Below are 16971 nucleotides of genomic sequence, written 5' to 3' on the forward strand. Positions count from 1 at the left end.
TGAAATGAACAAGACTGGCCGTATACATTGATCCGACAGATACGACTTGGAAGGAAGATGTTGAAATGGAAACAAATGTTTCTCGAAGCAATTGACGTAAATTTGATATTGACAAATTAGGCTGATTCCGGGTAAACTGCAAGCTGCAGGTGATTTATTCATGGCAGAGTCTCAAAGCTCACATTTTGCATCTAAGGTTTTAGAGGCGAGGTGAAATATAAGATCGCTAATGTTGCGATAAGCGGCACAGCTGATCATGTTATGGGTTTGATGGCTGATTGTGATGACATCTTGATGGAAATTGACACGTTTAAGTGAGCTCGTCAATTTCATCTACTCTTTGTCCCATGGTAAAACTGACAGCATCTGATATGTCATTTTATAAAATTTCGTAAAGTATTTTCGATTTTCTTTAAATTTTAACATGTATCTTAATTTATATCCTCACAAGGTTGGGCAAGTTTTCAAAGAATACTATATATAAGTGTATCTGTATCTATATCATTCTTAGAAAATATTCATGAAATTATATATTTTGTTCTGTAATACGTGTTCCGTGTGTCAAAAACTGAAAATATATACTGGCAGTTATTAACAACAACATATATATTATACCGGTTTATGATGGTTTCACTATGTGGTTTCAAAGAAATTGCATATTCACACTCTCATGAACACATATATCATCCGTTGATCAAATTTTTTTTTGATTTTTAAGCTTGTATAACTGCACATACTACATACAAGTGAGAGAGTGAATATGATTTACGCCGCTTCGGCAATATTCCAGCAATATCACGTCAGGGGACACCAGAAATGGACTTCAGACATGATTGTATCCTGCGGGGAAGCGAACCAAGAACTTCGACGTGACGAGTGAACGCTTGAACCACTAGGCTACGCCACAGGCGGTATCGCTCTCTAATAATAACGAAATATGAATCTTAATATGAGTTGAATTAAGTTGACAAAAAAAGCTTATTCGCAACAAAGACATTGAACGACGTCCAATGATTTTAAGTAGTCCCAAATATTGCATCCGATACGATTTCGTTGAAGGTTAAACACCCAAAAACGTAGACTGGTCTTTTAGCCGGTTTCTTTTTTAAAACAAGAAATGTTTTTTGAGTATTTTATTGGGAAATGTCTTCTATTTATCACATAAGCTGATCATGATCGATGAGCGATAGCGTTAAAGCGATTTCGTTTAGAGAGCACGGCCGGCCGGGGAATGCTTAGGAGCTTCGTTCTCCAATCTCCATTGATTTACAACTTAAACGAACAGATAAAAAAAATCAAAGACGTACTTTAAAGTATTTTTCCATCAAGGAAAATGCAATGTATACCCTTTTAACATATTTCACTAAAACAAGTGACAGGTGTGGTTTCTAAATTGAGAATTTGCATATATTGTCCTTATATTGAGGAATAAACAATCGTCATTTAACACTGAGTGATTTCCTCCGGATACTGTTAAATGACCTTTCAGCTGGTATTAAATATTTAAGCTAATGTTTTGTGTCTGCTCTTGTGAATTATAAAATATCAAAATGTAGAGAGATCATATATTCAAGTTATCATTCGACAGATCGCCAATAGAATCGTTTTACCGTGAGTTGAAATCTGATAACGATCAGCATGGCATATACACAGGGGCTTTTAACTTATGGTGTCCTATTTATTTTATTTTGAGCTGATCTCTTAATAGGCTTTTTAATTATTAAAGGACATAATTATATATATAACATAAGTGATCTTGTCACTCAGGGATGTCTAAGTGTCCCCAAAGACAGAGATGGTGGATACACATATATCCATATATTAAGTTCCAATTATGCATACATTATCAATACTACATATGATACACAAAGGTCGAGGAGGAGTGTGTGTGTGTGTGTGTGTGTGTGTGTGTGTGTGTGTGTGTGTGTGTGTGTGTGTGTGTGTGTGTGTGTGTGTGTGTGTGCATGTGTGCGTGTGTGCGTGTGTGACTGACTTACTGGGGGCGTTCATTTGCAAGTGCGTGAGTTCGTGTGTGTGTATGGTAGGGGTAGAAACCACATCTCCCACAAAACACAAACGGTTCTCAAGTACATCAAATATACTATGTCTTTCCCTCTATTGCTGAATGAGGGCTGAGGGTGGGGCGTCTTAGACGCTGCAATTCGCTGTGCGGAGTTCCGTATTTTGGGCACACCAGAAACCTATGCTTTTGTGGGTTCGATTCCCGTTCGTCCCAATTATTTTTCAAGGTGTGTCAGCACCATATCAGCGTTGAAGGATTCATCAAAGTGGTAAACGACTGCGACCTGCATCACTTCGGACTTTCCTCCCATGTTAAGCTGACACGCCGCGATATAACTGGAATACTGTTGAGAACGGAGTTAAACCCAACTCACTCACTCACAATTGCCGAAACGCGTTGCAAAAGCAGAACGAGACCCTCTCAGGCAAAATGTCATCTAAAGACACCCTAGCTACCAAACCTGCTGTTCAAGATAGGAGAATTGATGTGAAAACCTATAGAAATGATACGTATTGAAATATGTGACAAATACCGTGATAGCGATAACGCTATGAGTATCAGCCAGATTGATATGTACAACAATATAAATGACATGTACATCACTGCTATCACGACGGTCACACCTGGAGACTTAATATTAACGCCAATGGCTTCAGTATACCCCACGGTTACCAAGTTTTGCCGATTACAATTACATAAGCTTCGACATTTATCTCAATTGCTGAAGATACCATTGTGATTGCCTACACAGGTGGGTCTGACCATTGGTCAGTGAGCAGTTACATTCGCAATGTTCAGGTCGTCAAGTTCACAGCATGACAACCGCTCTTGCCACTTCACCCCATTTCGGTGCTAACAATGCGTCCACACACCGAAATTGCACACTTGTGATAATTACTTGGGTGGCGACTCGTGAATAATTTACTATAACGGACAGGAGGGGCTGTGTCGGATATATTGTTATAATACACTCTCGCCAACCATCTGCTTGCAAGTGACACGTTGTATCATTTATCGAATGCATATAACCGCTCGTAGACAATTATGACATAATTTATTCACTATCTATACATTCGACATCACATTTATATCTCAAATACTGTTCATAATATTGATCGCAAGATGTTCATCATTCTGGAGGGCTCGATGTGAAACGAGTCCAGTGCCCGTTGTGACCTGGTTGATTAATTTCCAAACAACATATTTTAAATTACAAAATACTTGCGAAGATGCAACACTGACCATAAGAGTGAGTGAGTGAATGAGTGAGTGAGTGCGTGAGTGTGGCTTTACGCCGCTTTTAGCAATATTCCAGCAATATCACGCCTGGACACCAGAAATGGGCTTCACACATTGTACCCATGTCGGGATTCGAACCCGGGTCTTCAGCGTGACGAGCGAACGCTTTAACCACTTGGCTACCCGACCGCCTGGACCATAAGAAACAGACTTGCATCATATAATACGACATACGCCGTAACATTCACTTGTTTGTTTGTTGTTTATTGTTTAACGCCGCACTCAGAACTATTCCAGCTATATGACGGCGGTCGGTAAATAATCGACTCTGGACCAGACAAAACAGTGATTGACATCATGAGCATCGATCTATGCAATTGGGATACGATGAAATGCATCAACCAAGTCAGCGAGCCTGACCACCCGATCCCGTTAGTCGCCTCTTACGACAAGCACAGTCGCCTCTTACGGCAAGCACAGTCGCCTCTTACGGCCAGCATGGGTTGCTTAAGACCTGTTCTATCCGGATCTTCACGGGTTCACTTAAATGTTTATGACATCTATTCATACAACGTTCTCCGGCATCATGGTCTGCCAAAAACTTTAAGACGCCCCATCAGAATACATCATCAACAGTCCCAACTAGTCCATCTGGTATCTCACTCTCTAAAGACTTCCTCTGGTCATACTCTCAGAACTGGAAGAAGCGCAAGCTCCGAGAAGCAATCCACATCAGAGCCAAGCCATCCATTAATTGTGATCAGGTAGTTTCCCTTCCCAGTGCATGGAACATTTAATTTTAATTCTCTGCACCATTAACTTATACATCCCCGTGTAAAAACACAGTTGTGCTCCCTTGCATATGCCTTTACCTTGTACCGACTCTTTACCGTCACCTTCTACAGCAACCGTCTGTCAATTACTCCCTCATAATTGCCTGACAATATTCAACACCTGGCTTCACGTATATGTATCTAATTATAACTATATATATGCACACAAATACATATATACAATAAAGAGGTTATATACCCATAATGTTCCCTGTCATGTTGATAACATCAGTATATGAAAAGTATACGAGTTGACGAACGACATACACATACACATACATCTCGTCATAAAATCCTTACTAACGAGTTGGTGTTTGTGAGAACAGTCATAAGTATTGTTTGACATATTAAACGCGATCTGTTTACGTATATATCGCGTTTAATGAGATAACTATCAGAATTCACCATTTTTTAGATTGACCAAACCGTCATGGTAAAGTGTTAGTGCAAGAGACAGGCGATCCCCGAATACTATGGAACAATCTCATAGTATCCTTTACAAAAGGAGACTCAATAAAAGCGTCAGTGTTAAAAAACTCCCGTACTCATTACTTTGTCAGTGATGTATCACAGGCATCGTCCTTTGCGAGTCGACTTTCAAAACTTCCTGTAACATATCATTAAGGTTTAAGGCAACATCAGCGAGACATATGGTCAGTTAAAAATAACCACATATTCGTCATATCCAAAGGCAAAGACTGCGAATTACGTGTAATTGAATCTTTTAGGCGCTTCGGGATGAGGTATTTCAACCATCTGGGTGGATCATTGACAGACTTTGGAGCTTCAAATGTCCACAAACCATAACGGCTATGGCAGCTATACGTGTCGATTGCATTGTCAGTTTCAAAGATGGAATCCTCCTTTATCAACAGGGCGGTGATTTAGTGTGCTAAAGACAAGTAAAATGTGTATCAAAATCCCCAACCGGTCATCTGACCAAGCCACAGATGATGGGATGGACAATGGGGGTTTTAAAAAGGTGGTCGTAACCCTCACGATGCCTGAGATGTCCACGCTATTTACACGCATCAATTTCACCGGAGGATCTTTAGCTTGGTAGCTCATTGTCCATGCATTACTGACGCGGAGGGGATGTAATTACGCATCATAAATCTCATGTCTAATTTTACAGATAAAAAGGAGGGCCAATTAGTCGGGCTGATATAAATGTAGGAATAATTATGCATCTAACAGACATGCACAAGAAACGGAAACAAGGAATGCTTTATGGGAGAGCTGTCACCAATACATTAACCAGTAGCAAACATCGACGAAAAACGTTCTGGAACGGCTTGAACATAAATAACAGTGTCTATACCATATACTATGTAGGTTTATACTTAGGATTGTCAATTTCAACCATCGCTATGACAGCTGGCTAAGTGACGTTTTCCGGGGTCACAGACTCAATAGAATAAACGTTCCATTACATTTACATAGTCGACATAATCACGGTGGTCAACAGTTAACACCTTTCGAAAACTGCGGTCTGGCACGCAAAGGTTTCTCTCAAATATATACCCTTGGGTCCCTCTGGGATATAAGGGGATAATCTAAACTTTGACACATGAATTGGCATTAGCAATTAAAACCGATCTGCATAATTTATGACCCATATAATTGACAGCCTTTGTGGAGGAATTATAGGGACGTTGACTAAGAACAAAACGCTCTTGACGGTTGGCTGGAAGTCAAGGTTGTGAAATATGACCGTCGTTCCATTAAGCCTTTATTCTATTCTTGATAATCATGCTATTTATATCATGGGAATTTCGTCACAAGGGGTTCTCATAATGGCGACCTCGTGCCACATGGTATAAATAATCTCGATCCCGCACACATTGTAGCCTGATTGACAGCTAAAGGTGGCATAACTACAGTTACATCGAAAATGTGAAATGTACATCATGTTAATTACATGTGCATTTCACTGCAAGGACTTCTATCAGCTAGAGCGCGTTGAGCCATACCGAGATCATGATTAGTGAAACAGCCATCCAGGAATATGAAATTGACATCGTGTGTATGAACATGACATAACAGCTATATACCACTGGGACATATAAAACTGACATTAGTTCCCTGGATGTGTAATAAGTGCAATCTACAACTGGCACATGTGCAATTGACAGCATGTGAGGTGATGTATTACTGGAGCGTATGGAATTAACATTCATCCCGGAAAGTGTCTGTTAAAAACCTCAGGGACATATGAAATTTACATCGTGTAGAGGAAATTTCCATTGTGTGAATAGAAATGCGTATCGTGGTCATGGGGCTACCGCTGAGGAATATTATATTAGATTCTGCCTGGATTAATATTCACCATTGTTGTGGTTGCGGTTACAATGGACATATACTGATCATACCGGATGAGTTAATCTGCAAAATATGCATCGCTGTGATCAGTATGCATTGAATTTCGTATCGAATTCGTATAAACTTCAACCTGTAACCCATCACTGAAACACTACATAGAACAGGTTACATGTATGACATAACACCGACATCTCTAATGCAAATCGTGAAATAGAATAGATAAAAGGCGTGGTACTGCGTGTGTAATGGTAATAATCACTTGAACATTGGAACAACAAACTATTTCATAATTCAATTATTATTCATTTTGAACGGAATGTGTATTGTTTATAAACACATTGGAACCGTAAACATTGCTGTAATATCGACTAGGTCAACAGTAACATTTGACAAACGCGCAACCTTTCTTTGTAAGGCTTCAAAACAAACAATATGAAATTTTGGCTTGCGGACAACTTACCTCGGGCATTAATTACATCAAAATGCATCCACGTTCAAAGCGCTCGCCTAGTTTCCGGAGTGACTTGGTGTTTAGTTTTCGAGACCCGCTCTAAACAGAGTCTGTTTTAATTAAACAGACACCCAGTAAAACAAACACCTCTACCTTTGATGGACGGGCATTACCGTTCGCGAGCGAGGGAAATAACACTACTGAGACGGAGGCAAAACGACCCTGCAATAAAACGCGCTACAACCCTCGGGGTATTTTCATCCTCAAAAATTACGATGGACAGATTAGTGGGGAGATGGTATTGTTTTCCTGTTGGCTCAGAGGGTCTTTGTCTTTCAGTATGTTTATGGCTATCCGGTGTGGCCGCGGTCTGCATACGCTCTTGACACGAAGGGAGTCTTTCTTTAAAAGTCACATCACAAATGAATAGTTTGGCGAGATTCTATAGTTGCAATGAGACAGAAAATTATTGCTCGTATTCTGTTAGCGGCAGCTAATGGCGTCGTAAAACACAGCATTAAAGCCATCATTCTGCAATCTGTCAGAAGGACTTCTTTGAGCAAACAGAGGAGGCTTGGCATTCCGTGCATCAATAAATACAGAATACTTCCTTAATTTGGTCTTTGATACAAGAATAATGAAAAGGGATATTTACGATGACAGTGTGTGAAAAAACTGGAAAGAAATCACTACAGCGTAGCCACCTGTTTCACTGGCTTGGTCGTATAAGACCGATCAAAGATTGACCAACTTGGCCACGTATAAAACAGTTCTTCTGAAATAAGTGACCCATTGTTAATAAAAAAATAATCCGTGACGCATAACATAAATCAGAGAAATAACCGATTTGAAATGGACATGGGTATAGAGATCAAAGGGTTTTATTCTCTGTATATTGACCTGCGTACAAGTGGATGTGTTTTGCACGCGTTTTAATCCAAAGGGATATGTGTTATGACAAAGAAATGTCTCCTTTATGAAGATAATATAAAGATAATATGAAGATGCTTTTGATCAAATAAGGATTAACCGAGATGAAAGCGCCGACGCATCATCCATTGTTCTCGAAAACAGGTGGGTAAATATGCAGTATTGATCTTAATCAAAACATTGGCGTTGTGAGGGGAGCCACACACCGAATATCTATAAGCCTTTTGTGGAACAAATGATAACCATACAAGTTTAAAGGGGATTATTCCTTCTGATTGTGAAAAATATCCCCAGAGTAGACAGCAAGAGTTCATATTATCCAGGTTATTGATTTGACGAGTAGTGGTTGTATATTTCAATCGATCCACATAACAGGATGTCGATATATGTCAATCAATATCCACACACCATGTGTTAAAACGCAAGCTTTTCTCCGCTTTGTAAATATAAGGATATAAGATATGCTTTATCATTAACGTAATTCCAAATATAACACAAACAAATCTAATAAGTGCAGAGAATCTTTCCTATGCTATTGTGCGCCTCAGTTCGTGCAAACATAAAAAACTAGTAGGCTTAAAATTACAAAAAAACGTTCATTCAAATACAGGTTTTGTTCATTCAAATACAGGTTTTGACATTGCTCATGACACACACATATTAAATAATATATCATATTAATCGTTATGTGGTAAGTACTTTTGGTATAAGTAAAACGGATCAAGAAGTCAAATAAAAAATATGTACAGTAAAATACGTTTATAACGAAAACGCTTATAACGAACTGACGGATTTAACGTATTTAACTTTTGGTCCCGGCCATTTGCTGTATTGATGTTGTATGTATGCTTACAACGAACTACGGTTATAACGAACTAAAATTAGTGGTCCATTTGAGTTCGTTATAACCATAGTTTATTGTATGACGTGTGAAGCATCAAACACATACGTTTTATGTACATTGTGTGAGTGGTGGATTCTACCAGTAGGGCATGACTTCCCTTTCCGCGAACACCTGGTGTCATTACTGATTATCGGCAAACCATTCATATAAGTTTCACCGCCATTTTTCCTTTTAAGCTCAATGGAATCTGTTTCGTCGGATAATCGAGACTCGTTAGTTTCTGATGACGTTTTGCATCAAAAACATCTTCAATTCATACCTACATCTTACACCTAAATCGTTTTTTTATACTCACAAACACAACTACAGACTCTGATAGCTGATGGCCATGGCAGCAATACTCACACTAGTATACATCACACACAATATACGACAGTGTTGAGATGTATTAATATTGCAATGTTATTGAACACACACAGAACAGCAATGATAAATCAACCAAGAGCGTATTATGTCGGTTTTGCCATACTAATATCTTTACAAATTGTTATCCCTAGGGCATATTTCTCCGCAAAGCATTATCTCCAAGCGTTCCTATGTCCGCTCCATTGCATCGATTAAAATATTCATGCAAATGACTGCAGTAATGGCTATAAATAATCAGCGGATGTTCATTTCAGCAATGTCATGATCAATTTCAACTCTATTTTTACCAAATGCCAGGCTACTGAACATAAGGAAAAGCGTCTTAATAAAGTCCAACTGTTTGTCACTGATTACCTGATCTATTCTCAAGTAACTAAAACAAAAAGATTGTATGGCTCTACAGCAAGTGTAATTCTATTTCTGTGAGGTTTAAAGTGATCTTGTATCGTAATTTCCTTTCCTTGTCTTTTGATCCATTTGACTTTAACACAATGATATTTACCATGAATTTCAACTTCTTCAAATCAAGAAACTTGATATCTTACATTGGTTATTGCAGCGCGTCCGGAATCGGAACCGCGAACCAGTACGGTTTATTACAAAACTTGAATCTAAAAAGTAATGGGTTTAATTCGGTGAAAAAAAGATTAAAGAATATCTCGGAGAACGAAAGTTAACATTAAGATATAAAACCTCACATGATTGGAATAAAATCGAAAGAGATCACCAAAATCCAAGTTTGTTATAACACCAGCAAACAAACGATTAGTGCGAATGTAAAGATTTGGCAAGAATGTAAATAGCATGTAAATATCAATCTACGATGCACAAGGCGATGTTCAATATCACTCCAGTCAGTAATCACATTCTCCAAGTTCTGAGTCGCAGTTAATTCACAATTATTTCGAAAAAAACGCACCAGGATCTGATCGCAATTGCAGAGTTCAGTCAAAGGCTGAAAGGAGTCGGAATCAGTCGAGAAGACAGCGCCAATCATAGCTACAAAACCTTCAGTGTAATCTATTTACACATGTGAATTTCATTAACATGTCAACAAATGCTTAAATTTTCTTCATTAATCTCTTTCCCAACTTTGCCAAGATGTTTCATGTTTAAAATAAATCGAATCTTGGTGTGCGTCACGTGATTTGAAATGAATCGCATCATTTGATTTCTTATGCCACTCGAGAAATATCCCGTCGGCTAACATCACACGTAAACAACAGGTAGCGCTCATTGTCATTGACTACAAAACAAATTATCCCACCTGTGGTCTTATTTATGATGATTGGAACTAATTTATGACCTAAGCTTGAGAAAAATGTTTAAAAGTGAAATGAGTACACTCAACCCCGTGATTAAAGGGCAATTAAATACCATTAAGCGTCCCTCGCAGTCGAAAGACAGGTGAACAGGGAAACATACATGCAGCGACCGGCAATGCCACTCATAAATTTAACTGTACATCGCGCCGTGGTAAATTGATTCTCTGTTACGTAATCTAACATCAAAGGCCATGATTGCAATACACGTGGTCAGGTGCAAATGCTACACGCATGGCAATAGCCACACTACCTGGACACACAAGGCTATACACATCCGCTGATCACACGAGCGCTTCGGATTAATTCAGGCGGTGTTTAAGAGACATCTATTGCACCTTGTAATCGCGTCGCGAGCCAATCTGTTATGTAAACTTTTGCTCATTTTAGCTGCTCCTGTTGAGCTTTTTTGTGGCATTTATAAGTTGGACATGAAAAGATCGTAAGCATGATCGACTTCTTTGTTAAACTTCTAGCGACATTTCGTGTAATTCTGACATGCTTGATAACAGTGTCCGAATCAGCCTCGAAACTATCTGTATACAGTAAACTACGGTTATAACGAACTTAAAGGGACTGCTAATTTTAGTTCGTTATAACCGTAGTTCGTTATAAGCATATATACAGCATAACTACAGCAAATAGTCGGGACCAAAAAAGTAAGTTCGTTATATCCGTCAGTTCTGTGTAAGGGTGTCCGTTAGAACCGTAGTTTTATTGTATACACTTGTCAACCATACTCTGTATACCACTTGCTTGATAACGGTGTTAGAACCTACACCGAAACGTCGCTCCTAATTGTAATAAAGAAGTTGTTCATACAAAAATTCTTATCCTTACTTAGTACTCCAACTTCTAAATGCCCAACAAAGAAGTTGTAATAAAGAAGTCCATGAAGATCCTGGTTCGAATTGATATTTAGCAACCAATGCTTATTGTAAGAAGCGACCAACAGGATCCGTGGTCAGGCTCGCTGACGTGTTTGATGCGTGCCATTGAAACTTAAATGCTTATATATAAGCTCATGATATCGCCACTCGGGAATTTACAGACCACTGTGTCTTAGCTGGAATGGAGTGCGGCATTAAACAACAAACAAAATATAGAAATTTATCACTCATAATTCCTTGCCATCCGTTAATTTCTGTTCACATGGAAACATGAGACTATGCACCTGGAATAAACCTCAACATTTGTACATTACGACACATGTTCCGTTCATGTTGCAGCGAGGCTCGCTATTGCGTTTGTTCGTCTTTGAACACATATGTGTCATTAACTATATCCTAGCCAGCTGTTGAGTGAGTGAGTTGGGTTTTGCGCCGCTTTTAACAGTATTCCAGTTAAATCAATGCGTGTCAGCTTAATGTGGGAGGAAAGCCCGAAGTGATGCAGGTCTCAGACGTTTACCACTTCGGTATGGTGCTGACAAACCTAGAAACATAATCGGGGCGAACCGGGACTCGAACCCACAATCATAGGTTTCTGGCGTGCCTAAGGGACGAAACTCTGCACAGCGAATCGCGGCGCCTTCGACGACTGGGCCACCCGTGCCAACGCCAGCTGTTGACCACATGCTTAATAAATGTTCTTGTACCGACACGAAGTATTGCCCGAATGAAGACGTTGCATTCCATCCGTCCACCCTGTCAGATGGTCCTATGTGCACAATTGTTCTTGAAATGTTCGTGAGTCTCCATGGACAGGAAACCAGATGCATATTACCTCAAAGTGATAGAGTAAACATTGTTGTAAGAACCCTCATTTAATTAATCAACCTCGGTTGATATTAACATATTCGAAATGTGTAACATATAAAAATGAAGATGGTCAAAATTTAGAACAATGTTATTAAAGCCAATCGTATATATGGTTTTGTGTATAGATGTTACGTCATGACAAACTATTTCTTCTTGAAATACCTATTTATAGTATGTCTGGTTGGTGAGTTGTTCAGGACATTCCCCCTACCTTCAACACGTGTCGCTCAGCCACCCCGCGTTACCTCGGCCCTCATCAAGGGCAACGATGAAGAGCTACAGCAGCGCCATAAGGGCACCAGCCTCAGCACCTGAGCAATAACATTACTCTACCATCTGACTTGATGTCTATTTCATACAACGTTATTTCTATTTCAGTACCCGGTGTTACTGCAATCAATTTCATGTAAATTTCGATCAATTTTCTGTAATTGGAATAACGCGTGTGTAAAACGAATGTCCTTGCAACATGAGTAACCCTTCCTGTGTGACTAAATGATAAATGATTGTATATCACCAGCAGTTAGGACACGAGTTACGGGCTCGCCATTTTTTATCGTATTCGCTTTATCGTCTTTTCAAAACGGTTAAAATGTATACAAAGAGCGCTTGAAATATGATATAGCTGGTATGAACGATCAAAACAAGTTATATAAAGAACAATTGAAACACATATTCAATATTGCTTCTAAAAAACGCACACAAAGATAATTTAAATTCGATACTTCCATGCACGACACGTACTGAGGTATATTATTTCATTTTATATTTAAGTGTTTTTGACTGACGTAATGGTTTGTTGGTTTGTTGTTTAAAGCCGCACTCAGCAATATTCCAGCTATATGACGGCAGTCTGTAAATAATCGAGTCAGAACCAGACAATCCAGAGATTGATATCATGAGCATCGATCCACTCAATTGGGATCGATGACATGCATCAACCAAGTCAGCGATCCTGACCACCCGATCCCGTTAGTCGCCTCTTACGACAAGCATAGATAGACGCCTTTTACGGCCAGCATGGTTTGCTGAAGACCTGTTCTATCCGGATCTTCACGGGTTCACTGATATGTTTATGTTTATTCATACGACGTTCTCCGGCATCATGGTCTGCCTAAAACTTTAAGACGCCCCATCAGAATACATCATCAACAGTCTATTCTACCCCGGATCTTCACGGGTCGACTTACGTAATGAGGTCTTAACTACGCACATCGCCACATATTACATGTTAATGTCTGTTAATCTGATACATAGGCTGTATGAATGGCCACGAGGTACAACCCAGTCATAACATCCCCCTACCATGTGCCAGTTAATATCTGACGAGGAAGTGCTAATTGTCTTATGTGTTATAGATAGTTAGCACTGGTTACGTAGGGACTTAGCATGTGATAAAACCCTTGGCAGCCGTTTGTCTGTATCAAGCTTTACTGGTTAGACTCAACATGGGAAATTTGCATCCGTGTGGGATAAACAGTCGATGTCCTGGAATGACGCAATCCAATTTTAAGGCAGTTGATACGCTTCCAGATCTAGAGTATCACATGCCATAACGCGGCTGATGATACAGCGTGGCCAGACATCCCCTACTGTGTTATATGCATCGTTAGCTTGACGTGTATGGGGGGCAGAAGGAAGGGTAGGGGCTGCGCGAGGTTAGTTGGGATGGGGGTTGACAGGAGACGGGGGTGGAGAGAGAGAGAGAGAGAGAGAGAGAGAGAGAGAGAGAGAGAGAGAGAGAGAGAGAGAGAGAGGTCTGGGTGGTAGCAAGGTTTGGCTGTTGCTGTCAGTCAACGGGGATCTTATATATCCCAGCGCTTGTACATCGCGGTGAGTTAATATACATATCTAAGCTATGAAACCTTCTGACAGACATGCACGGACAGGCCTCAACCCCATGATGGACATACAATGAAACTAAGAAAACCCGTTTTGTCAAGGAATGATTACGACCTAAATGGATAGATGGCTTGATGGATAAATGGATCTCGTGTTTTGATGTAAGAGTCTGATTCCACATTCACATCACAAGTTTTTGGCTAACCCTACCTTAATCACTTTCAGATATGAAACGTACACGTGTCGATATTTACAACTTCAATCAATGACACACCTACACAGCACGTGTCTACAACCACCGGATAGTAATGACATGAGTCAATTTGCTTCGGGATCATCAGCTGAGACAGACCTGCTTAATAGTCACACTAAGAAGAAACTCAAAAATCGATCGGTGATTGATTGAAATCCGCGCGTACGAGAAAGCAATGTACATGCTTGCTCTTGCCGGCTCCTCCAACAAAGCTCAGCCATAATCAAACTTGAAAACAGATTATCGATCAGGAAGTATTTCCGTGAGATGCATTGGCTAACTATGATTATAAGTTGCTAAAACATAGCTATCCAGTTACCCACGTGGGGCATTAAAGCAGTAACTGATTAGCACAGCTCAACCAATTCATCAATCCCCGATTTATATTTTACACTATAAACACCGGGTCAGCTGATCAGCGGTGCTCATTTCACAACATATGCGTCGGGTGTACAAACATCTTACCTACATATAGATTTTTAGATTTAGAAGAGGCGTTGTCTGCACGATGTATCGTCTCGTTTGCGGTACACGAGACATATCGATTTATAGTTGTACCATTGCCAACAAAATCTAGTAGATCGTAATGTACATCGCATGTATATTTCAGCAGATATATGTTGTATACGTTTAGTCAAGCAATAGTCCCGAAACGACATTGTTATATATGGGAAAAGATCAGTGAATTGTGACATCAATGTAGTGCTATAAAACTGCACGGAGAGCAAGCAGCGATTCACGGGGATGCCCTCCAATCGCTTCTGTGTAACTCAATATGGAAATGAAATACAGCAGACTATCTATTAACATGACACATCGGATATTGAAATGGTTGGTCCGCTGGCGTTACTGGTTTGGACCAAATTACGAGTTTGGGGGGGCAGGATACATATTCATAATTTATAGTATGTATACTTATCATTTACTTATATCAAAACGTGTACAGCGAACCTGAATATAACACATACCTTTGTATAACGTTGATTCGAGAATCAACCATAAATGTATACATGTTAGTTTTTTCCATGTGCTGGTACACTGGTTTGGCAAAATCTAAATTATCGTAAGTACTTTAGCTATGTCTAATCTGGTATTGATGTAATTAAGATTTGGTCCATTTGGCGGGGTGGGGCATGCTTGCTCATTTCGCGGCGTCATCGTTGCTTTTCGGTTGTCCATTACTATGTTTTTCACCGCTGATCGGCCCTATACGCTCAATGGAGACTGTTTCGTCGGATAATCGAGTTTTTTTCTCTGGCATTGACATCATATTTATTTCCAAAGGTTTAGTTCCACTGAGGACGTTAGTTGTATTGTTTGGAACACAAATTGTATTATGCCTTGGTTCGAACCAAGAACTAGTGGTCAGCACCAACTTCGTTTAGGCCTTAGACGTTTTGGAGTCTTGATAGTACCAGCTGGTTATACGTCTGTTATCTGTTTACTTATTATCTTCTAACAACTGGAATATAAATGTCAAACTTAATGATATACCGTTCAGTTCTGACCCTCAACAAGGAACGTCCAGCATAGTACGAACATTGCTGACATTTTGTTTGAAACATAATCCTCTTAACTGCTTGTGTTTTTTCAGATTGTATGCGTCATGTCTTGAGCAGTTGCGACTTAATTGCTCAGTGAATAAGTTGTTAATATCTAATTTCCCGAAAACGATCTACCATTTGGAACTTGCATTCGTGTTAACTTGAGCTAATTAGTTAATTACAGAAAGTGACATTTATGGCACAGCTGTTCTAAAGACTGGTCAAGTAAAGGACACACGGGGCCGTTAATACAGTATTCATGATGATGTCACTTTTTTAAAACTCAGAAATGTTTTTGAAAGAACATTTTCTCAGACTCCAAATTAACATTTCCTCAGAGGGAGCTGCCCGCGCGAGTTGTCCGTTTACTGATGAGTTTACGCACCATTACGTAGACATTCGATCAATGACATGGTTTTAGTCAAAGATATTAAATCCTAATTCAGTATAACCATTAGTCATTCTGTGACATGTCATTCGTCATATATATCAGTAAAGAGGACAATTTAGTTAGCAAAGCAGTGTTCAAGCAGAAATGAACACATGTGCATGAGCTGTCAATCATCCCTTGTTGGCATTGTGCATTTCACTGGCGAAATACTAGCGACAAAATACAACAGATGTTGCTGCTGCTGCCGTTTAATGAGTATATATAATCCATAAATAATTACAAATCTCCTACATAACAATTACGAAGCACGGCGACGCCCGTGCTGTAAAAGAAAAACGTGTATTGGTGAAATATAGATTTGGGAAATTTACGACGCTTCGATCAATATACGTTACAATTTGACAATCCGGTGCCGCTGTTACGACTAGTGAAATAGGCGATCTGTTTGGTGCGCGAAATCAACACATGTCGATTTCAGTTTATGGTTGTCAATATCATCTAGCGCATATTTGATACAATCACACACAAAAACTGACTATATTACTGATATTTTAGTATCAGCGTGTCGATCATAGTGTTAGAGCGTAATTTCCTTCAATAAAGTTTTAAAATAAATTGCCTGAATAGCAGGGAAATAAATGATTTCAAAGACAACACTCGCCAACTGTCGTGAAAACACTCGTAAAAACATCAGACATTAAAGTATTGATTTCTGAAGGACATGCGAAACTTCATACTAATATGGAGTGAGTTAGAGCGAGACGAAAACCTCACCTCGCGTGCTAAAATAT

General features: G+C 39.5%; 1 protein-coding gene across 4 annotated transcripts in view; it reads right to left on the minus strand.

Moving 5' to 3' along the window:
* Positions 1-16971, minus strand: part of LOC139450460 (protocadherin-9-like) — a 49779-nt gene that overhangs the window by 22028 nt on the left and 10780 nt on the right. Inside the window, exon 1 of one of the 4 annotated variants that reach the window (XM_071232170.1) lies at positions 12362-12410. The exons of the other annotated variants lie outside the window; for them this stretch is intronic. The gene's annotated coding sequence lies outside the window, so the exon portion shown is untranslated. Of the gene's footprint in view, positions 1-12361; positions 12411-16971 lie in introns of those variants that run through there. 4 annotated transcript variants of the gene reach the window in all.

This window comes from Haliotis cracherodii, unplaced genomic scaffold, assembly GCF_022045235.1.
Source record: "Haliotis cracherodii isolate W230 unplaced genomic scaffold, xgHalCrac1.p SCAF_8, whole genome shotgun sequence".
Lineage (NCBI taxonomy): Eukaryota > Metazoa > Mollusca > Gastropoda > Lepetellida > Haliotidae > Haliotis > Haliotis cracherodii.